Below are 27,671 nucleotides of genomic sequence, written 5' to 3'. Positions count from 1 at the left end.
GTTTGATGCTTTTATTATGTACTAGTACTTGGCAATAGAAGACTTGGTAGTTTAATCCTATCCACCTTACTGATGAACTGGTTCACCGAAATGAGTTTCATATACTAGTACATGCTAAACTTGTTATGTGTCTGCTTGTTTCTTCTTTTAGAATGCTGATAGAATATTGGGGAAGAGTGCCTTATTAAGCAACGGTAAAGGAAGTAATGCAGATAAGGTTCAGGATAGTGACACATCCTGTCTTGGTTTAGTGTTGGAGTTACTGGCCACTACCGCTTGCACAAGCTATTCAAACTCACTGTCTGAATCAGTTCGGTTTCTTGAGTCTCAACTACAAGCTGAAAGACATCGATCAGCTGTGCTGCGACAAGAAGCGGAAGGACTGCGGAAGTCCCTGGAGCATTCAGATGCATACTTTCTGGTGCAACAGCAAGCATTGGAGGATTTTAGCGCCAAACAGGACAAAGCTAATCAGCTTGCTAAGCTTATTGCCAGCATGGTGGATACCCAGGATAATGTTTCTTGAGCTCTTTTGAAGTTGTTTCAGTTATGCTCCTGTTTTGCTGCCGTGTTTATTTGCACTGGTGGCCAATTTTAACGGCCAGTGTATATGATATGCTGCTTTGTTCCCTATATTTGCACTGGTGGTGAACTTTGATGCCCAGTGGATGTAATATGTGTAATAGCCGTGATAGCCTAGCGTTAGTTGCTTGCTTATTTATTTCCTTGTTGTCTTGTTTATTTGTTTGCTTGTAGTCATTGTAGTTCTTTTTCCGCGGTTAACTAGTGGCTGCAATAACCTATTTTTTAAAACTAGGCCACAATAACCATGGGCTAATATTTACTCTAGTGACACTGGGCCTCCTACGGGCCGTAGAAACAGTGGGCCTTCTATGGGCCGTAGAAACTGTAGGCCTTCTAAGGGCCATAGAAACAATGGGCCTTCTACGGGCCATATCATCAATGGGCCTTATACGGGCCGTATGATCGATTGGCCAAACATGGGCCAATAACAGGCCGCATTATGGCCGTGAACGGGCTAGAGTTGTAATCATCCGATCATGGGCCGACCGTAACGGGCCATCGTTAATAGGCCATATTTGATGACGCTATGAAAACGGCCCAACGTATTAACGGACCACAAACGGGCCGACTATAACCACGGGCTGAATTTGGCCCACAAGCAGAAAATGACAGTAACGGGCCGTAAGTAAACAAATGCTGGAAATGAGCCCAAGAATAAATGGGCTCTGAGAAGGCCGAAAGATAACATGGGCTGGAAACGGCCCAGCGGAATAACGAGCCGTTAATGGGTATAAAGTGATACACTGTTCATTACGGGCCAGTTTCACCACGGGCTGTTAATGGGTGTAAAGTGATACACTGTTCATTACGGGCCAGTTTCACCACGGGCCGTTAATAGGACAAGAGTTACATAGGGACTCATATGGGCTGAAAGACGTCATGGGCCATACATGGGCCAGAAGTGAAAACGGGCTAGAATCATATTGGATGGCCCAGATGATGCTACGGGGCCTAATTCGGATAGGGCGTAACGGTCCTTGGGTTAGCGGGCTGTAAATGGGCTATATGCGAACATGCCGTTAACAGGCTTTCAATGGACCGGCCCGCCACCTTTTCACCAAGTCAAACGGGCCGACCTTTTCACAGGAATGGGCCTCTGTTGGGCCATGACACGTGTCGACGTATCATAGGCGCCTATCTGACCCACTGACGAGCTGACACGTGTTTCGTCCGTCCAATAAGAATTTTACACGTGGAAATTTCCCATTGGTCGGGGCTGTTAACGGGTTATCGGATCCGAAAGCCGACCCGATAGCTTAACGGCGTTCTGTTACGGTGGATGCCACGTGTCGGTCACCCTTGACGAAAGCACTTCTGTGACGCGCGATTTATCATCATGGAAGTGGACACTTCCGTGATGATAATTTTGGTAATGTCATGGAACACTTCTATGACAGCACAGGTATGACTATCTTGATTTTGTCATAAATTTGTCATGGATGTAAATGCATGACAAAAATAGCGACCTACTGTGAGAAACACGTATCATCACGGAAGTGTATTTTTTTTGTAGTGATTGTTTCTAAATATATACAACCTAGTTTCACATACCAACAAAAGAAAAAAATCCTTTATGATTTGAGACATTACTTTTGGGATGACCAACATCTTTATAAAGGAGGAGATGGTATTATTAGACGTTGTGTACCTGAGCATGAACATGAATAAATCCTACGGAAATGTCACTCTAAAGCTTATGAAGGACATCATGTGGGAGATAGAACTGCTCACAAGGTATTGCAATCTGGTTTTTATTGCCCTGCTCTCTTCAAGGATGCCCGTCAGTTTGTTTTATCTTGTGATGAATTTCAAAGAATTGGTAAGATCGGTAGGCGTCAGGAAATGCCTATGAATTTTTGACTTTCTGTTGAACCATTTGATATTTGGGGTTTTGATTATATGGGGTCTTTTCCTTCCTCTAACGGGTATACTCATATTTTTGTTGCTGTTGATTATGTTACTAAGTGGGTAGAAGCCAGTCCAACTAGTAGTGTTGGTCTAAAACTTCCATTAAAATGCTTAAAGAAGTTATTTCCCCAAGGTTTGGAGTCCCTAGATATTTAATGATTGATGGTGGTTCACACTTTATTCTTGGTGCTTTCTGTAAAATGCTTGCTAAATATGATGTTAACCCTAGAATTGCATCACCCTATTACCCTCAATCAAGTGGTCAAGTTGAACTTAGCAATATAGAAATAAAATTAATATTACAAAAAACTATCAATAGGTTGGATTATGCACTTTGGGCCTACAAAACAGCTTATAAAAATCCTATGGGTATTTCTCCTTAATGGTTTATGGAAAAGCTTGCCATTTGCCTCTTGACTTAGAACATAGAGCATATTGGGCAATTAAAGAGCTCAACTATGATTTCAAACTTGCTGGCGAAAAGAGGTTATTTGATATTAGGTCACTACATGAATGGAGAACCCAAGCTTATGAAAATGCCAAACTATTCAAAGAAAAGGTTAAAAGATGGCATGATAAAAGAATCCAAAAGCGGGAATTCAAAGTTGGTGAATATGTTATTTTGTACAACTCTCATTTTAGATTCTCCGCAGGAAAACTTCTCTCCAAATGGGAAGGACCATATATTATCGAAGAGGTTTATCATTCTGGAGCTATCAAACTTAATAATGCCGAAGGTACTACCCGAAGGTGGTCAATGGGCAAATAGTTAAACACTATATCTCAGGTACGCCTATTAGTGTTGAAAGAAATATTATTCAAGTCATGAAACTAGAGGAACACATAAAAGAAACCTCCCAGAATGCTCCAGGATCATGAAAAAAGAGGAGGTACGTGATACGGTAAGTAAACGGACTCCAAAAAATCCGCAAAAATATTTTCTATCAGTGCTGGAATATTACAAAAATTAGGAAAATAAAAAATAACCAGGAAGAGAACCGAGGAGGGCATAAGACACCAAGGCGCGCCTGCCTTGCCTAGCGCGCACAGGTGGGTTGTGCCCACCTCGGGAACCTTCCCAACACTGTTTTCTTGTCATTTTCTTGTGTTCCAAGATACAAAATCTTTATATACCCCCCGAACATATTGATCACCGTATCACGGAGAAATCTTTTGTTCTTCTTTCTTGTCGTTTTTCCGAAAGATCTGAAATATGTCGTCTGAAGACTCGGAGGAGGAGAGCCATGTTTCTCACCAACCTCTGGATCCATGTGTCTTTAAGAAGACCTTTCCATATTTTTGGTTTTCTGATGAGGAGGAAGGCAGTGATTCGGAGGATATCCATCCCTGATTTCGGTAGGATAGCAAGGAAGCGTTATGCAAGAAGATCTTGAAGCTTGAGCTGGAGAATGAGGATCCCAAGGATGATAACTTCAGCCTCCGACGCAAGCTGGAGAAAATGGATAAGCTCGCCACTACCTCATCTACACCACCATCACCTTCTTCACCACCAAAGGAGACTTGAGTTCATGGTATGGGTACTCACCTTGGCTTGTGCCAAGCTTGGGGGCGTTACCCCGGTATCATATCACACCACCTTCTTTGCCTTTATTTATCTTAGTTTGATCTTTATTTATCTTTTGAATTAGTTTAATAAAAGTTTAGTTCGATCTATCTTCAAGTGTTTGCTTAGTGATCTATCTATCTATGTAATCGTGTGTGAGATATATAATGAAGAGTAGTTTGAGTTTTGCTTTCTTTACTTTTATGTTTCAATCAAAATAAAAAGAAATAATGAAAAAGATCATATGCTAATCTTATGGTAAGTAATGACATCACATAAAGAAAAGTACAAGTGGTAAAATTTGTTGAAAGTTGACAAACATAACATTGCTCAATGATGCAATTCATGAAAGAATTAATAAGGGAAGAGAAGATTCACATGCAAATACACTATCTTGGACTTCTTTTACGATTGTGAGCCCCCATAAAAATATTATATGCCAAAATTGTTGACATCGAAAAGGAAGACAACGTAATGATTTATGTTTGTTCATATTCACGTAGAAGCTATATTGTCATAGATCCTTTAACATGTGGTGCTTGCCCAATATCTTTGCTAGCCAAAAATTCCGCACTAAAAGAGATACTACTTCTGCATCCAAAAACCCTTAAACCCAAAATATTATTTTGAGAGTCCACCATGCCTACCTATGGATTGAGTAAGATCCTTCAACTAAGTTGTCATAGGTGTAATAAGGCAATAAAGATTGCTTCTAAATGTGTTGGATCATTTAGTGTAAGAGGAAATTGAGTGTTGTACAAACATGTGATGCCAAAGTAATAAAGGCAACAGACTGCATAATAAAGGTTGCTATCTTAAGGGGAAATATAACATGACGTTCTTTTGCACTAAGAGATTGTGCATACAAACCAAAAAGTGCATGATAACCTCTGCTTCCCACTGCGAAGGGCCTATCTTTTACTTTTATGTATTTAATTTTATGCAAGAGTCAAAGTATTCTTCCCTATTCCTTTTTATTTTCTCTTTCTGCAAGCATCATATGGTGAGGAAAGATCTAAGCACATATATCCAGTTCGATATGAGTGAGCATGAATTTTTATTGTTGACATCACCCTTGAGGTGAATACGTTGGGAGCCAAAACTATAAGCCCCTATCTTTTTATGTGTCCGGTCAAAACTTTTTGCTCATGTGTATGAGGTGAGTGTTAGCGATCATAGAAGATTATATGATGGTTGAGTATGTGGACTTGCCAAAAGGCTTCGATATAAGACCCTTCTGAAAGATGATGAAATGTAGTTGCAAAGTTGACTGGGAAGATAGTTTGTTGGTTTTCAATAGAGTTTATGCTTTTACTTCGATGTTGTGATGAATTGTTACTTGTTCATGAGAAGTTATATGATAAAATTATGTGATGAAGTTCTATCATATAGTTTGTTGCTGTTATAATAATATGCATGATGCTTCTATGTTTGTATTTTGTTTTTATTGACACCTCTCTCTCTAAGCATGTGGGCATGTTTTTTGCTTGAGGACAAGCGAGGTCTAAGCTTGGGGAGTTGATGCGTCCATTTTGCATCATCTTTTCCAATTATTATTTATAATGTTTTTATGCGTAATAATGCTTCATGGAGTAATTCTAATGCCTTTTCTCTCATTGTAGCGACCAGGCCTCAAACAGTCTGATCTCTGTGCATCAGTGTCATCCCTGGATCAGTAATGCTGACACGCACAGTACTTGAAGGATTTATAACAGAGTAGCAATCACACAATTATTACATCGAGTGTCTCAAAAGAGAACTTATTACAAATAATATGGCTTAAGGCCATCTAATAACGATAACAACAGAAGGCTTGGAAGATAAGTGAGTCCATCAACTCCAACGGCATCACTGAGTATAGACCCACGACCTAAGGCTCCTTACTCGTCGTCGAAAAAGTCTGCAACATGAACGTTGCAGTCCGAAAACGGGTCAGCACATGGAATATGCTGGCAAAGTAACACAGTAGAGCAAGAACAAAATAATGCTATCACTACATGCATATTTGGCTGGTGGAAAGCTCTATGGTTATAGTTTTGCGTAAAACCAATTTTTCCCTACTGCAAAGGAATAAATTTTATTTAACTATCATGGTAGTTGTTAAACATTGAGAGCGTAGACACCCTCTCAATCCCAATTAAACATCATCATTAAAATCCAACAAAATTAATTAAAGTCACATGATAATCCAAGTACTAGATACTCAAGACATCCATAACCGGGGACACGGCTAATCATGATTAGTTTATACACCGTGCAGAGGTTTGTGCACTTTTCCCCACAAGACTCAATCTCCTCCATTGGGATTCTCGCACTACATGGTGTTTGAGAAACGGATGACCGAGACATAGTATTTCAGAAGCGCTAGCACCTTACGATCGGGTAGATTGTTACACCTACTTTACCCTACATCTGCTAGTCTACCACTGTAAGAGTTCGCACGACTTAATCAACTATGCTAGAGCCCATAGTAGCTTGTGGCTGCACACGGAAGTTTCTAGTATGAATAATCTCATGATCCCTTTGAGCCTGGGTGGCGGTCCATAAAGAAAGCAGGCAATCGCTGAATACCCAGGTACCTCAATCCACCCAGATGTGTATTAAAGTTGCCACCTTAAGTTGAACCATTAATTAAGATTCCCACATCTGTCATGGATACACTCAAACCCAATCCACGTCTAGAAGCATAGCATGGCATAAGCAAATGTAGAAGTAACTCCCAGGGTTTGATAATAAAACAGGTAATAGGTGCTACCTCATCTACTTCCCAACCCACAATTTATTCAGATCCTAACCATGCAATTGTTTGAGGATGGATCTAATGCAATAAAATTGGGTAGTAAGAGGTATGATCAAAGTGTTACTTGCCTTGCTGATGATCCGCGAAACCTAGAGATTCGAAGTAGCAAGCGGCGCACTCCGGGTACTCTAACGCAAACAAACAAACAAGCAAACAATAAGCACTCATCTATTCAAAGGTAAAACTCAAATAAGAGATCTAACCAGAAAGTTCAACTTAAGAACTCCGGTTTGCAAAAAGAAACAAATCGAACGAAACAACGAAAGTCAAACGGCGAAAGAAAACAAGCTTCGATTACTAATCTGGACCTAAGTCAAATTTTATAGAAGCAAAAACTTGTTCGAGTTGGTTAAACGGAAAGAGGGTTTCGAGACGAAACTCTAGGCGCTTGAATCGCCTGATTCCGATAAACCAGCAAAAAATTAAACTAAAACGAAAATCGGATCAGAAATCCGATCAGAAATAATCGCGGAAAATCCGAGAAAAAGAGAAAACTGACGAACAGATTAACGAACGAATGTTCGTTATCTGAAACTAAACGGTGAACTCGTCCGTTAAAACGAACGAACGAGCGAACGCTCACTGAGTAAAAGAACCGATAAAACCGATCAAATAAAATAAAAAACCTAGGGTTTTCAAAAAAACCGGATCAGTTTTCTTTGGAAAACCGGTGGCGAACGGTGTGGCTACCTCGTCGAACTCCGGCGGCTCGGGGCTCTGGCGGGGTGGGGCGGCGTCGGCGGCGGGCGGCGCGGCAAGCGGCGGGGACGGCGGGCGCGGCTGGCGGCGGCGAGCTGCGCGGCATGCGGGGGGCAGCGTGCGGCGGCTGCGGGAGGCGGGGGCAGCGAGGTGGCGGCGGGGTATTTATGAGAGGGGGCGTGCTTGGGGAAGGGGGCGCGGTCGGGGTCGGCCTCGGGAGGCGTGCCCCGGCCGGACCTGGCTGCGGCGGCGGGCGGTCTCCGCGGGAAGGGCGGCGGGCGCGCGCCTGGCCTGGCTCGGCTGGGCCTTCGGCCCAGTCGGGCGCGCGGTACTTAAAAAAAACAATTCCACCAAAACTAAGAAAAATTCTTAGAAAAATAAAATAAAATTCTAAAAATGCCAAAATAAATTTTCACCGCCTAAATAAAATATTTAGAACGAGATGAACATTTTCTTGGCCCTAAAATGAAGTTTTGAAAAACATGCATTTTTTCCTAAATTCAAATAAATTAGCCAAAAACTCCAAAATAAAATCTTATTTGATTTTTTATTAAATCTTCAATATTTCTTTATTTTGGGAAAGTCATTTTACTCCCTCTCTCATATTTGTATAATAGAAATAATTGAAGATAAAATAAATAAAATCAAATGATCCTATTTTCAAAATTTGAGAAAGCCCAAATATGAAAATAACGAAATCACCAACTCTCTCCATGGGTCCTTGAGTTGCATAGAATTTCTGGATTAGGACAAGAGCAAATAAAAATATGATGTGCAGTGATTTTCTAATGTATAACATTCCAAATTGAAAATTTGGGATGTTACAAACCTACCCCCCTTAAGATGAATCTCGCCCTCGAGATTCGGGTTGGCTAGAACATAGGTGAGGTTGGTCCTTCAGCAGATCTTCCTCTCGTTCCCAGGATGGCTTCATCCTCGGTGTGGTGGCTCCACTGAACCTTGCAAAACTTGATAACCTTGCTGCGGGTGACTCGGCTGGCATACTCGAGAATCTTGGCTGGTTTCTCCTCATAGGTCAAATCACTATCCAACTGAATCGCTTCCAGCGGCACTGTATCTCTCAGCGGTATATCCGCCATTTCTGCATGGCACTTCTTCAACTGGGAAACGTGGAACATGTCGTGAACTCCCGACAATCCCTCAAGAAATTCCAACTTATAAGCAACTTCTCCCATGCGTTCCAAAACTTTGTATGGTCCCACAAAACGTGGCGCTAACTTTCCCTTAACTCCAAAGAGCTTAACTCCTCGAAGTGGAGATACACGAAGATAAACTCTATCTCCGGCTTCGTAAACTATCTCCTTGTGTTTAGAATTTGCATAGCTCTTCTGCCTGGACTGGGCTACCTTGAGCCTATCGCGAATCAATTTCACCTTCTGTTCAGACTCTGTAATCAAATCTGGTCCAAACAACTGGCGGTCTCCAACTTCCTCCCACGATAATGGTGTTCTGCACCGTCTTCTGTACAAGGCTTCAAAAGGGGCATCTTCAAACTAGATTGATAACTATTGTTGCAAGAGAACTCCGCATATGGCAAGTTGTCATCCCAACTAGATCCATAATCTAGCACACAAGCTCTCAGCATATCCTCCAAAATCTGATTGACTCTCTCGGTCTGTCCATCGGTCTGTGGATGAAAAGCTGTACTGAACTCTAGCCTAGTACCCAAAGTTTCATGCAACTGATTCCAGAACTTTGAGGTAAACTGGGTTCCTCTATCTGATACAATGCTTCTCAGAACTCCATGCAGACATACGATCCTGGTCATGTATATCTTTGCCAACTTAGCACTGGTGTAAGTGGTCTTCACTGGGATGAAATGAGCTGCCTTCGTCAAGCGATCGACTACAACCCATATCGAGTCATAGCCTGAATGGGTCCAGGGTAATCCCGTGATAAAATCCATGCCTAGCTTATCCCACATCCATTCGGGTATCGGCAATGGCTGTAGCAATCCTGCTGGCTTCTGATGCTCTGCCTTTACTCTCAGACATACATCACAAACTGCTACATACTCTGCAATATCCTTCTTCATTCCGGTCCACCAGAAAGTTTCTTTCAAATCCAAATACATCTTGGTATTTCCTGGGTGAAACGAGTACGGTGAATCATGGACCTCTTGCAGAATTAGCTTCCTGATCTCCGGGTCATTAGGCACATAAACGCGGTCTTCAAACCATAAGGTATCATGTTCATCCTCACGAAATCCTTTAACTTTTCCCTTGCTCATCTTCTCCTTTATGGTGGCAATCTCCTTGTTAGTCTTCTGAGCTTCTCTGATCTTATCCATCAGAGTAGACCGAATCTCCAATGCTGCTACATAGCCTCTCGGAACTATCTCCAAACATAGCTCACGAAGATCCTCGGCTAACTCCTTTGGTAACTCTCCGGTCATTAGTGTGTTGACATGGCTCTTGCGGCTCAATGCGTCAGCTACTACGTTAGCCTTTCCGGGATGATAATGTAATCTCATATCATAATCCTTGATGAGCTCCAACCATCTTCTTTGCCTGAGATTCAACTCCTTCTGCGTGAAGATGTACTTCAAACTCTTGTGATCCGTGTACACCTCACAATGGTTTCCGATGAGAAAATGTCTCCACGTCTTTAAAGCGTGCACTACGGCTGCTAACTCCATATCGTGTGTAGCATAATTCAACTCATGGGTCTTAAGCTGTCGTGAGGCATATGAAACAACTCTTCCTTCCTACATAAGCACTGCTCCAAGTCCTCGACGTGAAGCGTCGCAATATACTTCATAATCCTTGCGCCGATCTGGCAGAATCAACACTAGCGATGTAACCAAACGTTTCTTCAACTCCTGGAAACTGGCCTCACATTCCTTAGTCCATTTGAACTTGGTATCCTTCTTCAACAACTCCGTCATAGGTTTTGCAATTTTCGATAAATTTTTGATGAACCTCCAGTAGTATCCTGCGAGTCCAAGAAAACTCCGGATCTCTCCAACTGTTGTTGGGGCTTCCCAATTTGTCACAGTGATAACCTTAGTGGGATCTACAGCTATTCCTTCTACAGATATAACATGTCCGAGGAATCCAACTTCCTTCAACCAAAACTCACATTTGCTGAACTTGGCGTATAACTGATGTTCTCTGAGCTTACCAGGTACCATATGCAAATGTTCTTTATGTTCTTCTTCATTCTTCGAGTAAACCAGTATATCATCAATGAACACTTTGTTCATCATGTTCATAAAATAGGCAGGTGCATTAGTCAGACCAAATGACATAATGGTATACTCATACAGCCCATACCTTGTGGTAGAAGCTGTCTTAGGTATGTCCTGCTCTCGAATCTTCAACAGGTGGTATCCTGATCGCAAATCGATCTTGGAAAATACCTTAGCTCCTTGCAATTAGTTAAACAAATCATTGATCATCGGCAGTGGGTACTTATTCTTGATCGTCACATCATTCAATCCTCGATAATCAACAACCATCCTTAACGATCCATCCTTCTTTTCCACTAGAAGTACTAGTGATCCCCAAGGTGACGAACTTGGGCGAATATATCCCTTATCCAGTAACTCTTTAATCTGCTTCTTAATCTCCTCCAAATCCTTTGCAGGCATTCTATACGGTCTCTTAGATATTGGTCCTGTGCCTGGCAAAAGCTCAATCAAAAACTCAATGTCTCTATTCGGTGGCATGCCTGGCAATTCTTCTGGAAATACATGCGGAAAATCCTTTACCACCGATACCTCCTCCTGTACAACTCCTGATAAGGAATTTACTTGAGTCCTATTCGGCACATGCCGTGATACATACTTGATCCTTCTCCCTTCCGGGGTGGTAAGCAAAATCGACTTACGCGCGCAATCGATGTTTCCTCCATACATCGATAGCCAATCCATACCCAGAATTACATCCAAACCTTGTGATTCCAAAATGATTAAATCCGAGGGGAACACATGCCTACCTATACTCAATGGCACTTGAAAACATCCTTGACTGGCCATATACTCCGCTCCTGGTGAGCTTACTAACATAGGTGTTCTAAGAACCTTGGTGGGCAGTTTATACTTATCCATGAATCCCCTTGATATGTATGAATGCGATGCACTAGTATCGAAAAGAACGATTGTAGTAAAAGACTTAACCAAAAACTTACCGATTACTGCATCTGGCTGGGCTTCAACCTCCTCCACATTAACGTGGTTCACCTGTCCCCTATTGAAAGGGTTCGGCTTCTTCTTAGATCTTCCATTTCCATTTCCATTCTAGGCTTCAGGACATTCATTGGCATAATGTCCGGTCTTCTGACACTTATAACAAGTGACTTGGCTTAGGTCTCTCTTGGCTGGGGTTGATGGGTTGGTACGGTTCTGACCGTTGCTCCCCCCATTCCCATTACCATTCTTGGGGCTAGAGGGAGTCCTGGATTAGGGGGTATCCGGACAGCCGGATTATATCCTTTGGCCGGACTGTTGGACTATGAAGATACCAGATTGAAGACTTCGTCCCGTGTCCGGATGGGACTCTCCTTGGCGTGGAAGGCAAGCTTGGTAATATGGATATGTAGATCTCATTCCTTGTAACCAACTCTGTGTAACCCTAGCCCCCTCCGGTGTATATATAAATCGGAGGGTTTAGTCCATAGGGACAACAACAATCATACCATAGGCTAGCTTATAGGGTTTAGCCTCTTCGATCTCGTGGTAGATCAACTCTTGTACTACTCATATTATAAAGAACAATCAAGCAGGACGTAGGGTATTACCTCCATCAAGAGGGCCTGAACCTGGGTAAACATCGTGTCCCCTGCCTCCTGTTACCATCCGCCTTAGACGCACAGTTCGGGACCCCCTACCCGAGATCCGCCGGTTTTGACACCAACATTGGTGCTTTCATTGAGAGTTCCTCTGTGTTGTCATCGTGAGGCTTGATGGCTCCTTCAATCATCGATAGCGATGCAGTCCAGGGTGAGACTTTTCTCCCCGGACGGATCTTTGTATTCGGCGGCTTCGCACTGCGGGCCAACTCGCGTGGCCATCTGGAGCAGATCGAGAGCTACGCCCCTGGCCATCAGGTCAGATTTGGAAACTTGAGCTACATAGCCGACGTCCATGGAGACTTGATCTTCGACGGATTCGAGCCCTTGCCGAGTGCGTCGCACGGTCACGATGAGCATGATTTAGCTCTACCATCGGCCAGTGTTCGGGAGATCGCACCGACGACCGCTCCGACCCTCAATTCGGAGACAATTGCGCCTTCCAGGGACGGGTGGATAGACCCCGCCACAGAGGCCGCATTCTCATCGGCGATCGAGCCGAGTATCGAACTTACCCTTCACGAGAGTCGTGACGCCAAACTGTCAGATTCTTCCCCGGCCACGAACTCCGAACCGCCTGCGCCCGTGCCTATCGAATCCGATTGGGCGCCGATCATGGAGTTCACCTCCGTGGATATCTTTCAGCACTCGCCCTTCGGCGACATACTGAACTCATTAAGGTCTCTCTCCCTGTCAGGAGAGTCCTGGCCGAACTATGTCCGGCAGGATTGGGATGCGGATGACGAAGAAATTTGCCGCCCACCCACCACCTACTTAGTAGCCACTGTCAATGATTTGACCGACATGCTCGACTTCGACTCCAAAGACATCGACGGTATGGACGACTATCCAGGAGACGAACAGGAACCACTGCCCACAGGGCACTGGATGCCCACTTCATCATATGATGTATACATGGTGGACACACCCAAAGAAAACGACGACGAGGAACGAAAGGATGCAGCGAAGGGTTGTTCCCTTGAGAAGCAGTCAAAGCGGCGGCGTAAGCGCCGCTCCAAATCCTGCCTCGGTAGAAACAGCGATCATATAGACCCAGCGATAGAGCAGGGTGAGCCAGCGGACGACAAACACGGCATTGAACCATCGTCCGACCACGGCAACACGGAGAATCAAACCGAACAACCCGACTCCGTCGAAGATAACAGTCTGGACGACATCACACCGGACAGGCACCCGGAGCAACAGAATAAACATCAAAGGCTTGTTGCCACTGCGAGGAGTCTGAAAAAGCAGAAGCAAAGGCGCAGGGCTGCACAAGACACACTCAGAACTAGATGGAGTGAAGTACTCAACACTGCAGCAAAGTACGGCGGTAATCGCCACACAAAGAGCTACCCAAAGCAAAAGCTGCTACCTAGATTCGATGAGGAGTCCTTAGATCCCCTGCAATCAAAAAACAAAACAGCCATCCGATCGGATAGACGACCTCGTGGCCAACATAGAGCGGCAAACGACGTCGCACACAAGCCAGTACGCGATGCATGCGAGGGCTCACATCAAAAGGACGGCGCAACCAGATCCATCTACGGTCCAACCAAGCGCGCTCCGGCACGCAATGCAACACAACAAAAATCCGAATGCCACGGTACACCCAAATACAGGGGTGCCGCACACCCTCTATGTTTCACCGATGAGGTGCTGGACCATGAATTTCCAGAGAGATTCAAACCCGTAAACATAGAGGCGTACGACGGAACGACAGACCTTGGGGTCTGGATTGAGGACTACATCCTCCATATCCACATGTCTTGAGGAGATGATCTCCACGCCATCAAGTACTTACCCCTCAAGCTCAAAGGGCCAGCTCGACACCGGCTTAAAAGCCTCCCCGAAAACTCCATTGGAAGATGGGAAGAGCTCGAAGACGCTTTTCGGGCAAATTTTCAAGGGACCTATGTCCGACCACCGGATGTAGACGATTTAAGTCATATAACTCAACAGCCCGGAGAGTCAGCAAGTTTCTCACTAAAAAGAACCAAATAGTCGTCTATCCGGACGCCGAAGCCTTAGCAGCTTTCAAGCACAGCGTTCGAGACGAATGGCTTGCCAGACACCTCGGCCAAGAAAAGTCGAGAACAATGGCAGCATTAACAAGCCTCATGACCCGCTTTTGTGCAGGCGAGGACAGCTGGTTAGCCCGATGCAGCACTAGCGACCCAAGTACATCCGAAGTCAGGGACGGAAACGGGAAACCACGACGCAGCAAAAACAAGCGCCGGAATAAAGAAGACAGCCTGAAGAGCACGGCGATAAACGCCGGATTCAGAAGCTCTCGGCCAGGTCAGCAAAAGCTGCCCTCCAAAGGCAACAGAGACGAACTGTCTAGCCTAAACAAGATTCTGGACAAAATATGTCAGATCCACAGCACCCCCGATAAACCTGCAAATCATACCCATAGAGAATGTTGGGTCTTCAAGCAGTCCAGCAAGCTCAACGCCGAACACAAGGGGCAGGATACACTAAGAGAAGACGAGGACGAGCCTCGCAAGCAAAGCACTGGGGAACAGAACAAATTCCCACCAGAAGTCAAAAAAGTAAACGTGTTACACGTGATGAAGGGAAGAAACAAAACGGCACTCCTAGAGACACATGCCCCAGGGCCTATCACCACGGAGTTCTGCCACTGGTCGTCCAAACCGATCACCTTTGACCATCGGGATTACTCGGCAAGTATCCGGCATGCAGGATGGGCTGCCTTGGTGTTAGACCCGATAATTGACGGATACCACTTCACACGAGTCCTAATGGACGGCAGCAGCTGAAGGAAATATGCCCTAGAGGCAATAATGAAGTTATTATTTATTTCCTTATAATCATGATAAATGGTTTATTATTCATGCTAGAATTGTATTACCGGAAAACATAATACATGTGTGAATACATAGACAAACAAAGTGTCACTAGTATGCCTCTACTTGACTAGCTCGTTAATCAAAGATGGTTATGTTTCCTAACCATGAACAATGAGTTGTTATTTGATTAACGGGATCACATCATTAAGAGAATGATCTGATTGACATGACCCATTCCATTAGCTTAGCACCCGATCGTTTAGTATGTTGCTATTGCTTTCTTCATGACTTATACATGTTCCTATAACTATGAGATTATGCAACTCCCGTTTACCGAGGAACACTTTGGGTACTACCAAACGTAACAACATAACTGGGTGATTATAAAGGAGTACTACAGGTGTCTCCAAAGGTACATGTTGGGTTGGCGTATTTCGAGATTAGGTTTTGTCACTCCGATTGTCGGAGAGGTATCTCTGGGCCCTCTCGGTAATGCACATCACTTAAGCCTTGCAAGCATTACAACTAAATGAGTTAGTTGCGGGATGATGTATCACAGAACGAGTAAAGAGACTTGCCAATAATGAGATTGAACTAGGTATTGGAATACCGACGATCGAATCTCGGGCAAGTAACATACCGATGACAAAGGGAACAACGTATGTTGTTATGCGGTCTGACCGATAAAGACCTTCGTAGAATATGTAGGAGCCAATATGGGCATCCAGGTCCCGCTATTTGTTATTGACCGGAGACGTGTCTCGGTCATGTCTACATTGTTCTCGAACCCGTAGGGTCCGCACGCTTAAGGTTACGATGACAGTTATATTATGAGTTTATGCACTTTGATATACCGAAGGTTGTTCGGAGTCCCAGATGTGATCACGGACATGACGAGGAGTCTCGAAATGGTCGAGACATAAAGATTGATATATTGGAAGCCTATGTTTGGATATCGGAAGTGTTCCGAGTGAAATCGGGATTTTACCGAGTACCGGGAGGTTACCGGAACCCCCCGGGAGCTATATGGGCCTTAGTGGGCTTTAGTGGAAAGGAGAAAGGAGCAGCCCAAGGTGTCCGCGCGCCTCCCCCCTCCCCTAGTCCTATTAGGACTAGGAGAGGTGGTCGGCCCCCCTCTCTCTCTCCCCCCCCCCTCAAGGAGTCCTATTCCAACTAGGATTGGGGGGGGGGGGGAAATCCTACTCCCAGAGGGAGTAGGACTCTCCTGGCGCGCCACCCTTGGCCGGCCAGCCTTCCCCCCTCTAGTCCTTTATATACGGAGGCAGGGGCGCCCCAGAAACACACAAGTTGATCCACGTGATCTATTCCTTAGCCATGTGCGGTGCCCCCAGCCACCATAGTCCTCGATAATACTATAGCAGAGTTTAGGCGAAGCCCTGCTGCTGTAGTACATCAAGATCGTCACCACGCCATCGTGCTGACGGAACTCTTCCCCGACACTTTGCTGGATCGGAGTCCGGGGATCGTCATCAAGCTGAACGTGTGCTCGAACTCGGAGGTGCCGTAGTTTCGGTGCTTGATCGGTTGGATCGTGAAGACGTACGACTACTTCCTCTATGTTCTGTCAACGCTTCCGCAGTCGGTCTGCGTGGGTACTTAGACAACACTCTCCCCTCTCATTGCTATGCATCACATGATCTTGCGTGTGCGTAGGAATTTTTTTGAAATTACTGCGAAACCCAACAGTGGTATCAGAGCCTAGGTTATTTATGTTGATGTTATATGCACGAGTAGAACACAAGTGAGTTGTGGGCGATATAAGTCATACTGCCTACCAGCATGTCATACTTTGGTTTGGCGGCATTGTTGGACGAGATGACCCGGACCAACATTACGCGTACGCTTACGCGAGACCGGTTTCCCCGACGTGCTTTGCACATAGGTGGCTTGCGGGCGACTATCTCTCCAACTTTAGTTGAACCGAGTATGGCTACGCCCGGTCCTTGCGAAGGTTAAAACGGAGTCAAATTGACAAACTATCGTTGTGGTTTTGATGCGTAGGTAAGATTGGTTCTTGCTTAAGCCCGTAGCAGCCACGTAAAACTTGCAACAACAAAGTAGAGGACGTCTAACTTGTTTTTGCAGGGCATGTTGTGATGTGATATGCTCAAGACATGATGCTGAATTTTATTGTATGAGATGATCATGTTTTGTAACCGAGTTATCGGCAACTGGCAGGAGCCTTATGGTTGTCGTTTTATTGTATGCAATGCAATCGCGATGTAATGCTTTACTTTTATCACTAAGCGGTAGCGATAGTCGTAGAAGCACAAGCTTGGCGAGACGACAACGATGCTACGATGGAGATCAAGGTGTCACGCCGGTGACGATGGTTATCACGACGGTGCTTCGGAGATGGAGATCACAAGCACAAGATGATGATGGCCATATCATATCACTTATATTGATTGCATGTGATGTTTATCCTTTTATGCATCTTATCTTACTTTGATTGACGGTAGCATTATAAGATGATCTCTCACTAAATTATCAAGAAGTGTTCTCCCTGAGTATGCACCGTTGCGAAAGTTCTTCGTGCTGAGACACCACGTGATGATCGGGTGTGATAGGTTCTACGTTCAAATACAACGGGTGCAAAACAGTTGCACACGCGGAATACTCAGGTTATACTTGACGAGCCAAGCATATACAGATATGGCCTCGGAACACGGAGACCGAAAGGTCGAGCGTGAATCATATAGTAGATATGATCAACATAACGATGTTCACCATTGAAAACTACTCCATCTCACGTGATGATCGGTTATGGTTTAGTTGATTTGGATCACGTAATCACTTAGAGGATTAGAGGGATGTCTATCTAAGTGGGAGTTCTTTAATTAATTTGATTAACTGAACTTAAATTTATCATGAAACTTAGTACCTGATTAGTATCTTGCTTGTTTATGTTTGATTGTAGATAGATGGCTCGTGCTGTTGTTCCGTTGAATTTTAATGCGTTCCTTGAGAAAGCAAAGTTGAAAGATGATGGTAGCAATTACACGGACTGGGTCCGTAACTTGAGGATTATCCTCATTGCTGCCCAGAAGAATTACGTCCTGGAAGCACCGCTGGGTGCCAGGCCTGCTGCAGGAGCAACGCCGGATGTTATGAACGTCTGGCAGAGCAAAGCTGATGACTACTCGATAGTTCAGTGTGCCATGCTTTACGGCTTAGAATCGGGACTTCAACGACGTTTTGAATGTCATGGAGCATATGAGATGTTCCAGGAGTTGAAGTTAATATTTCAAGCAAATGCCCGGATTGAGAGATATGAAGTCTCCAATAAGTTCTATAGCTGCAAGATGGAGGAGAACAGTTCTGTCAGTGAGCATATACTCAAAATGTCTGGGTATAATAATCACTTGATTCAATTGGGAGTTAATCTTCCAGATGATTGCGTCATTGACAGAATTCTTCAATCACTGCCACCAAGCTACAAGAGCTTCGTGATGAACTATAATATGCAAGGGATGAACAAGACTATTCCTGAGCTCTTTGCGATGCTGAAAGCTGCGGAGGTAGAAATCAAGAAGGAGCATCAAGTGTTGATGGTCAACAAGACCACTAGTTTCAAGAAAAAGGGCAAAGGGAAGAAGAAGGGGAACTTCAAAAAGAATGGCAAGCAAGTTGCTACTCAAGAGAAGAAACCCAAACCTGGACCTAAGCCTGAAACTGAGTGCTTCTATTGCAAGCAGACTGGTCACTCGAAGCGGAACTGCCCCAAGTATTTGGCGGATAAGAAGGATGGCAAGGTGAACAAAGGTATATGTGATATACATGTTATTGATGTGTACCTTACTAATGCTCGAAGTAGCACCTGGGTATTTGATACTAGTTCTGTTGCTAATATTTGCAACTCGAAACAGGGACTACGGATCAAGCGAAGATTGGTTAATAACGAGGTGACGATGCGCGTGGGAAACGGTTCCAAAGTCGATGTGATCGCAGTCGGCACGCTACCTCTACATCTACCTTCGGGATTAGTATTAGACCTAAATAATTGTTATTTGGTGCCAGCGTTAAGCATGAACATTATATCTGGATCTTGTTTGATGCGAGACGGTTATTCATTTAAATCAGAGAATAATGGTTGTTCTATTTATATGAGTAATATCTTTTATGGTCATGCACCCTTGAAGAGTGGTCTATTCTTGTTGAATCTCGATAATAGTAACACACATATTCATAATGTTGAAGCCAAAAGATGCAGAGTTGATAATGAGAGTGCAACTTATATGTGGCACTGCCGTTTAGGTCATATCGGTGTAAAGCGCATGAAGAAACTCCATTCTGATGGACTTTTGGAACCACTTGATTATGAATCACTTGGTACTTGCGAACCGTGCCTCATGGGCAAGATGACCAAAACGCCGTTCTCCGGTACTATGGAGAGAGCAACAGATTTGTTGGACATCATACATACAGATGTATGTGGTCCGATGAATATTGAGGCTCGTGGCGGATATCGTTATTTTCTCACCTTCACAGATGATTTAAGCAGATATGGGTATATCTACTTAATGAAACATAAGTCTGAAACATTTGAAAAGTTCAAGGAATTTCAGAGTGAAGTTGAAAATCATCGTAACAAGAAAATAAAGTTTCTACGATCTGATAGTGGAGGAGAATATTTGAGTTACGAGTTTGGTGTACATTTGAAAAATTGTGGAATAGTTTCGCAACTCACGCCACCCGGAACACCTCAGCGTAATGGTGTCTCCGAACATCGTAATCGTACTTTACTGAATATGGTGCGATCTATGATGTCTCTTACTGTTTTACCGCTATCGTTTTGGGGATACGCTCTAGAGACGGCCGCATTCACGTTAAATAGGGCACCATCAAAATCCATTGAGACGACACCTTATGAACTGTGGTTTGGCAAGAAACCAAAGTTGTCGTTTCTGAAAGTTTGGGGCTGCGATGCTTATGTGAAAAAGCTTCAACCTGATAAGCTCGAACCCAAATCGGAGAAATGTGTCTTCATAGGATATCCAAAGGAAAGTATTGGATACACCTTCTATCACAGATCCGAAGGAAAGACTTTTGTTGCTAAATTCGGAAACTTTCTGGAGAAGGAGTTTCTCTCGAAAGAAGTGAGTGGGAGGAAAGTAGAACTTGACGAGGTAACTGTACCTGCTCCCTTATTGGAAAGTAGTACATCACAGAAAACTGTTTCTGTGAGACCTACACCAGTTAGTGAGGAAGTCAATGATAATGATCATGAAACTTCAGAACAAGATACTACTGAACCTCGTAGATCAACCAGAGTAAGATCCGCGCCAGAGTGGTACGGTAATCCCGTTATGGAAGTCATGATGCTAGATCATGATGAACCTACGAACTATGAAGAAGCAATGGTGAGCCCAGATTCCGCAAAGTGGCTTGAAGCCATGAAATCTGAGATGGGATCCATGTATGAGAACAAAGTATGGACTTTGGTTGACTTGCCCGATGATCGGCAAGCAATTGAGAATAAATGGATCTTCAAGAAGAAGACTGATGCTGACGGTAATATTACTGTCTACAAAGCTCGACTTGTCGCAAAAAGGTTTTCGGCAAGTTCAAGGGATTGACTACGATGAGACCTTCTCACCCGTAGCGATGCTTAAGTCTGTCAGAATCATGTTAGCAATTGCCGCATTTTATGATTATGAAATTTGGTAGATGGATGTCAAAACTGCATTCCTGAATGGATTTCTGGAAGAAGAATTGTATATGATGCAACCAGAAGGTTTTGTCGATCCAAAGGGAGCTAACAAAGTGTGCAAGCTCCAGCGATCCATTTATGGACTGGTGCAAGCCTCTCGGAGTTGGAATAAACGTTTTTGATAGTGTGATCAAAACATTTGGTTTTATACAGACTTTTGGAGAAGCCTGTATTTACAAGAAAGTGAGTGGGAGCTCTGTAGCATTTCTGATATTATATGTGGATGACATATTATTAATTGGAAATGATATAGAATTTCTGGATAGCATAAAGGGATACTTGAATAAGAGTTTTTCAATGAAAGACCTCGGTGAAGCTGCTTACATATTAGGCATTAAGATCTATAGAGATAGTTCAAAACGCTTAATTGGACTTTCACAAACAACATACCTTGACAAAATTTTGAAGAAGTTCAAAATGGATCAAGCAAAGAAAGGATTCTTGCCTGTGTTACAAGGTGTGAAATTGAGTAAGACTCAATGCCCGACCACTGCAGAAGATAGAGAGAATATGAAAGATGTTCCCTATGCATCAGCGATAGGATCTATCATGTATGCAATGCTGTGTACCAGACCTGATGTGTGCCTTGCTATAAGTCTAGCAGGGAGGTACCAAAGTAATCCAGGAGTGGATCACTGGACAGCGGTCAAGAACATCCTGAAATACCTGAAAAGGACTAAGGATATGTTTCTCGTATATGGAGGTGACAAAGAGCTCGTCGTAAATGGTTACGTTGATGCAAGCTTTGACACTGATCCGGACGATTCTAAATCACAAACCGGATACGTGTTTACATTAAACGGTGGAGCTGTTAGTTGGTGCAGTTCTAAACAAAGCGTTGTAGCGGGATCTACATGTGAAGGGGAGTACATAGCTGCTTCGGAAGCAGCAAATGAAGGAGTCTGGATGAAGGAGTTCATATCCGATCTAGATGTCATACCTAGTGCATCGGGTCCAATGAAAATCTTTTGTGACAATACTGGTGCAATTGCCTTGACAAAGGAATCCAGATTTCACAAGAGAACCAAGAACATCAAGAGACACTTCAATTCCATCCGGGATCTAGTCCAGGTGGGAGACATAGAGATTTGCAAGATACATACGGATCTGAATGTTGCAGACCCGTTGACTAAGCCTCTTCCACGAGGAAAACATGATCAGCACCAAGGCTCCATGGGTGTTAGAATCATTATGGTGTAATCTAGATTATTGACTCTAATGCAAGTGGGAGACTGAAGGAAATATGCCCTAGAGGCAATAATGAAGTTATTATTTATTTCCTTATAATCATGTTAAATGTTTATTATTCATGCTAGAATTGTATTAACCGGAAACATAATACATGTGTGAATACATAGACAAACAAAGTGTCACTAGTATGCCTCTACTTGACTAGCTCGTTAATCAAAGATGGTTATATTTCCTAACCATGAACAATGAGTTGTTATTTGATTAACGGGATCAGATCATTAAGAGAATGATCTAATTGACATGACCCATTCCATTAGCTTAGCACCCGATCGTTTAGTATGTTGCTATTGCTTTCTTCATGACTTATACATGTTCCTATAACTATGAGATTATGCAACTCCCGTTTACCGGAGGAACACTTTGGGTACTACCAAACGTCACAACGTAATTGGGTGATTATAAAGGAGTACTACAGGTGTCTCCAAAGGTACATGTTGGGTTGGCGTATTTCGAGATTAGGTTTTGTCACTCCGATTGTTGGAGAGGTATCTCTGGGCCCTCTCGGTAATGCACATCACTTTAGCCTTGCAAGCATTACAACTAAATGAGTTAGTTGCGGGATGATGTATCACAGAACGAGTAAAGAGACTTGCCGGTAACGAGATTGAACTAGGTATTGGAATACCGACGATCGAATCTCGGGCAAGTAACATACCGATGACAAAGGGAACAACGTATGTTGTTATGCGGTCTGACCGATAAAGATCTTCGTAGAATATGTAGGAGCCAATATGGGCATCCAGGTCCCGCTATTGGTTATTGACCGGAGACGTGTCTCGGTCATGTCTACATTGTTCTCGAACCCGTAGGGTCCGCACGCTTAAGGTTACGATGACAGTTATATTATGAGTTTATGCACTTTGATATACCGAAGGTTGTTCGGAGTCCCAGATGTGATCACGGACATGACGAGGAGTCTCGAAATGGTCGAGACATAAAGATTGATATATTGGAAGCCTATGTTTGGATATCGGAAGTGTTCCGGGTGAAATCAAGATTTTACCGGAGTACCGGGAGGTTACCGGAACCCCCCGAGAGCTATATGGGCCTTAGTGGGCTTTAGTGGAAAGGAGAAAGGAGCAGCCCAAGGTGGCCGCGCGCCTCCCCCCTCCCCTAGTCCTATTAGGACTAGGAGAGGTGGCCGGCCCCCCTCTATCTCTCCCCCCCCCTCAAGGAGTCCTATTCCAACTAGGATTGGGGGGGGGATCCTACTCCCAGAGGGAGTAGGACTCTCCTGGCGCGCCACCCTTGGCCGGCCAGCCACCCCCCTCTAGTCCTTTATATACGGAGGCAGGGGCGCCCCAGAAACACACAAGTTGATCCACGTGATCTATTCCTTAGCCGTGTGCGGTGCCCCCAGCCACCATAGTCCTCGATAATACTGTAGCGGAGTTTTAGGCGAAGCCCTGCTGCTGTAGTACATCAAGATCGTCACCACGCCGTCATGCTGACGGAACTCTTCCTCGACACTTTGCTGGATCGGAGTCTGGGGATCGTCATCAAGCTGAACGTGCGCTCGAACTCGGAGGTGCCGTAGTTTCGGTGCTTGATCGGTTGGATCGTGAAGACGTACGACTACTTCCTCTACGTTGTGTCAACGCTTCCGCAGCCGGTCTGCGTGGGTACGTAGACAACACTCTCCCCTCTCGTTGCTATGCATCACATGATCTTGCGTGTGCGTAGGAAATTTTTTGAAATTACTGCGAAACCCAACAACAGCAGTTTAAACCTGATATATCAAGACACAGTCCGCAAAATGGGGATAGACCCAACAAAAATTAGCCATAGCAATACTACCTTTAAAGGAGAAACGCCAGGCCTAGAAGCCCAATGCACGGGCTCCCTGCTACTAGAGGTTATATTCGGCTTTCCCGATAACTTCCACAGCAAAATTTTAACCTTCCACATCGCTCCGTTCCAAAATGGCTATCAAGCACTACTCAGACGCGAAGCTTTTGCTCGCTTTAACGCAATACCGCATTACGCTTCTCTCATGCTTAAGATGCCTGGTCCACGTGGCATCATTACAGTAAATGGAAATATTGAGCGCTCCTTGCGAGCGGAAGACCGTGCGGCCGCCTTGGCATCCGCACACTAGACGGCCTCACCAACCAGAGCATTTGATAGGTCGTTAAGACCACGGACACGGTTAGATGGGTCCGGTGCAGCTATATATAATTGATACAGGTTTGATGGCTATACCCATATAACAATACAAGGGGCTCAACGCGTGTAAACAAGTGACAATTAGGCTCAACTTTACTCATCTTGAACTGGACATGGTTTATTTAGTATAACCTACCTTTTTGCACGACAACTTTTCAGCTAAGTTCCTCTCTTTTACAGATGACCATCGTGCCACACCCGTCCAGGATATGGCACAACGGAGACACAGGCACAGACGTGCATCACGGACCCGTTCCAAGGATTCTTTTTAGATTAAGACCCTGCGTAAACCTGTTTTACTGTTTCTTGTTGATACACATCCCCCGGATTCTTAGTACAATTGAGAAGGATGCTGACGTATTGGCATGTGGACACATCAGAATATTGCACGTACCTGGACACCAGGGGCTTATTACAAAGGGCACCGTTTAGCCCGGTTTACATCATAAAGACCGAATACCTTAGGGAGTGTTCGGCGTCGCGAGTTTGGCCTTATATGCATCAGCTCTGAATCATGTCTTTGGTCAAATGTTGGGTTTGCCCGGCTCCTGTGTTTTGCTGCCTTACATTCCGCTCTATCGGCTAAGGCAGCACCAGGAGAACTATTACGATTGTCCCCTGGTTCATTCGGACGAGCACCTCAGTAGAGAAAGCCGAAAACTGACTGTCATGATATAGCGTGAGACTGGTCAACCACTCGATGACCTAGCAGAATCTTCGGGATTCCTCCGCCTTAACGAAGGGCCGTTTCCCGGCCAGGCATGTACGCGCCCTGAATTCGGATGAGCGCGGAGCCACCAGGGGCTATATAGTAGCCCCACTGTCAAACTCCTCTGGCTAAGTGAAAGTGTTAAAGCATTATAGTCCGATTGCCTAGTTCGCTGCGCTATCACCTCCTTAATGGACCAAGACGTTGGATCAAGTGTGAACATGCGTCTTCTATGAACACCCTTGCATTATATGCGTGTGGGCTGAAGCCAACGACTGCCATCTTTCAGGTTATATACATATATACATAAACAGCCGCACAGGAGGCATCATCGTACTTTTGGGCAAAAGTATAAATACAGCCGTGATAAACTCAATAAAACATTGTTTTTACAATGGGAATACATGTCACTCAAACATAATATTCTTCGAGCACTGAGCCTCTATCGAACGAGCGCCTTCAAGAACTTCTTCAAAGTAGTGCTCGGCAGCCACTCGGTCTATGGCCAAACCCTGTGCCGCAACAGTGGTGGCGTCCATCTCCGCCCAGTATGTTTTGACACGGGCAAGGGCCATCCGCGAGCCTTCTATGCACGTCGACCTCTTTACAGCATCGATGCGTGGCACAACACCAAGGAATTGTTGCACGAAGCTAAAGTAGCTATTCGGCCTTGGCCCTCCTGGCCACAAATGATCCACAACAGACCTCATGGCAAGTCCGGATAATCTATGGAGCTCGGCCCAACCGGTCAATCGCTCATTCAGCAACAGCGGACGGACTGGAGCGTGAAACTGTGACCAGAACAGCTTCTCCACTTTAGGACCTTTCTGATCCTTGAAGTACTCGGCCGCATCAGCAGCACTTGCAGCCAAATCCATGTACTCGTCCGCAGAACTCCATAGCCGGTCCAGAGGAGCATATTTTGGATCTCCGAACTTAGTCCGCAACAAGAAGAGCTTCCCAGAAACGATATCCGCAGCTTGATTCAGCTCCTCCTTCGTCGCTCTAATTTTGGAGCGGGCTTCCTTGGCAGCCACCCGGGCCTTCTCTAGGTCCGTCGCCTTCACCCGGTTTTCTCCTTCAAGAAGTCGGTAACGGTCAGCAGCATCTTTTAACTCTATAGCCAACTTGGCTATTTTTTATTTGCTCTCGGAATGCGCGACATGTTCAGCCCTTAACTCTTTGGCGGCCTTTAAAGCGGCCGCATTACTACTCCTTTCTTGCTCCTTGGCTCAGGCAAGCTCTGCCCGAAGGGTCTCCACGGTGGCAGCTCCATCTGCAATCACAACATATTAAAGATACTGGCATCATGCTGCTCTTACTATGTGACAATCACCAGACAAATCACCTACCCTGTGCCTCGTCAAGCTGCTTGTTAACAAGCATGATGCCGGCATCTGCCGGATCCAGTTGCCACCTTAGTTCGGCAAACCCATCAGTCCGGCTAGCCACCGGAGCTTCAACCACCTGCACATAAAGGCCGTCTGGTTATTACCTAGGACTATGATCCTCTGTTTGCCGTCGTTTTCAATGACAACCAGAGTCTCAGGGGCTACTATCTACACAGGGCACATCTAAAAATGTGCGGTACTATCAAAAATGTACATCATTTCGTGTACCTCAAAACCCGTCAGTAGACTCATAAAGGCTTCATGCAACCCGCTTTCGGCGAACGAAATCCTTTCAATCAGTGTACCCATCAATGTGCGGTGCTCTTCTGAGATAGCCGCTTGCTCTAGCAGATCCCTCAGTACGTCCGACCGCACACTAGACGGTGTTGGATTCTTTTGATTGCTCTCTTCAAGAGCCGGATACTGAGGACTTCGGGTGGCCATAGGATTACCTTCTGTCCTTGCTAGATCAAGAGAAACCCTCCACGACGAGACCTTGGGGCTGCCCGCCTCATGAGGCGGTATGGCAGGGGGAGGCGTTTCGCTCTCCATCATCTCTGGAAGAAGATCCCTGGAAGACGAGCTCTGCTGAGAAGGGCTAAGATCCGAACTGCAAGATAAATGCCTCGGTTATTTTCCTCAGAGGAAAAGTGAGATATTTTCATTATTAAGTACCCTTTTACTTACAGCTCGGTGGAGGGCTGATCCCCTTGAGGGCATAGTGCGGCCAGGGTATCCCCCAGGGCAGGACCCTTCGGCGGGGATTTCTTCCCCCGTTTGGAGACCATTGTCTTCGGGTCCTCAGAGGCGGTTCTCTTCCTTCCCTGGGGAGAGGAAGTTTCAGTTCCTCCTCCCCAGCTAACCTCCTTCGCGGAGGTGCTAGCCTCCTTGTTCCCCCCTTTATCTTCTCTTGAGGGCGCTTGATAAGGCGCGATCTCCAGCATCCTGGTTAGCACGGGATTTGGTGAGGTCTCAGGGAGGGGGCCGAACACCTGATCAACTTTGCCTTCGCTATCCAATCCTGGGTCAAAGAGCGGCATTTTAGGGCAATGTTACGATAAATAAACGGGCAGTGTGTTTGGATGCGGGGCTACTTACTTGGGTATCCGGGCGATTGCAGCTCAGACCTGCATCCTCAGTAATGTCCGGACACATTATTCGTGGTCCGAAGAACAATTTGTACATCTCTTCGTGCGTCATGCCAAGAAAATATTGAATAGCTCGCGGTCCTTCCGGGTT

Source organism: Triticum urartu, chromosome 4 (assembly GCF_003073215.2).
Source record: "Triticum urartu cultivar G1812 chromosome 4, Tu2.1, whole genome shotgun sequence".
NCBI lineage: Eukaryota > Viridiplantae > Streptophyta > Magnoliopsida > Poales > Poaceae > Triticum > Triticum urartu.
This window is presented reverse-complemented; position numbering follows the sequence as displayed.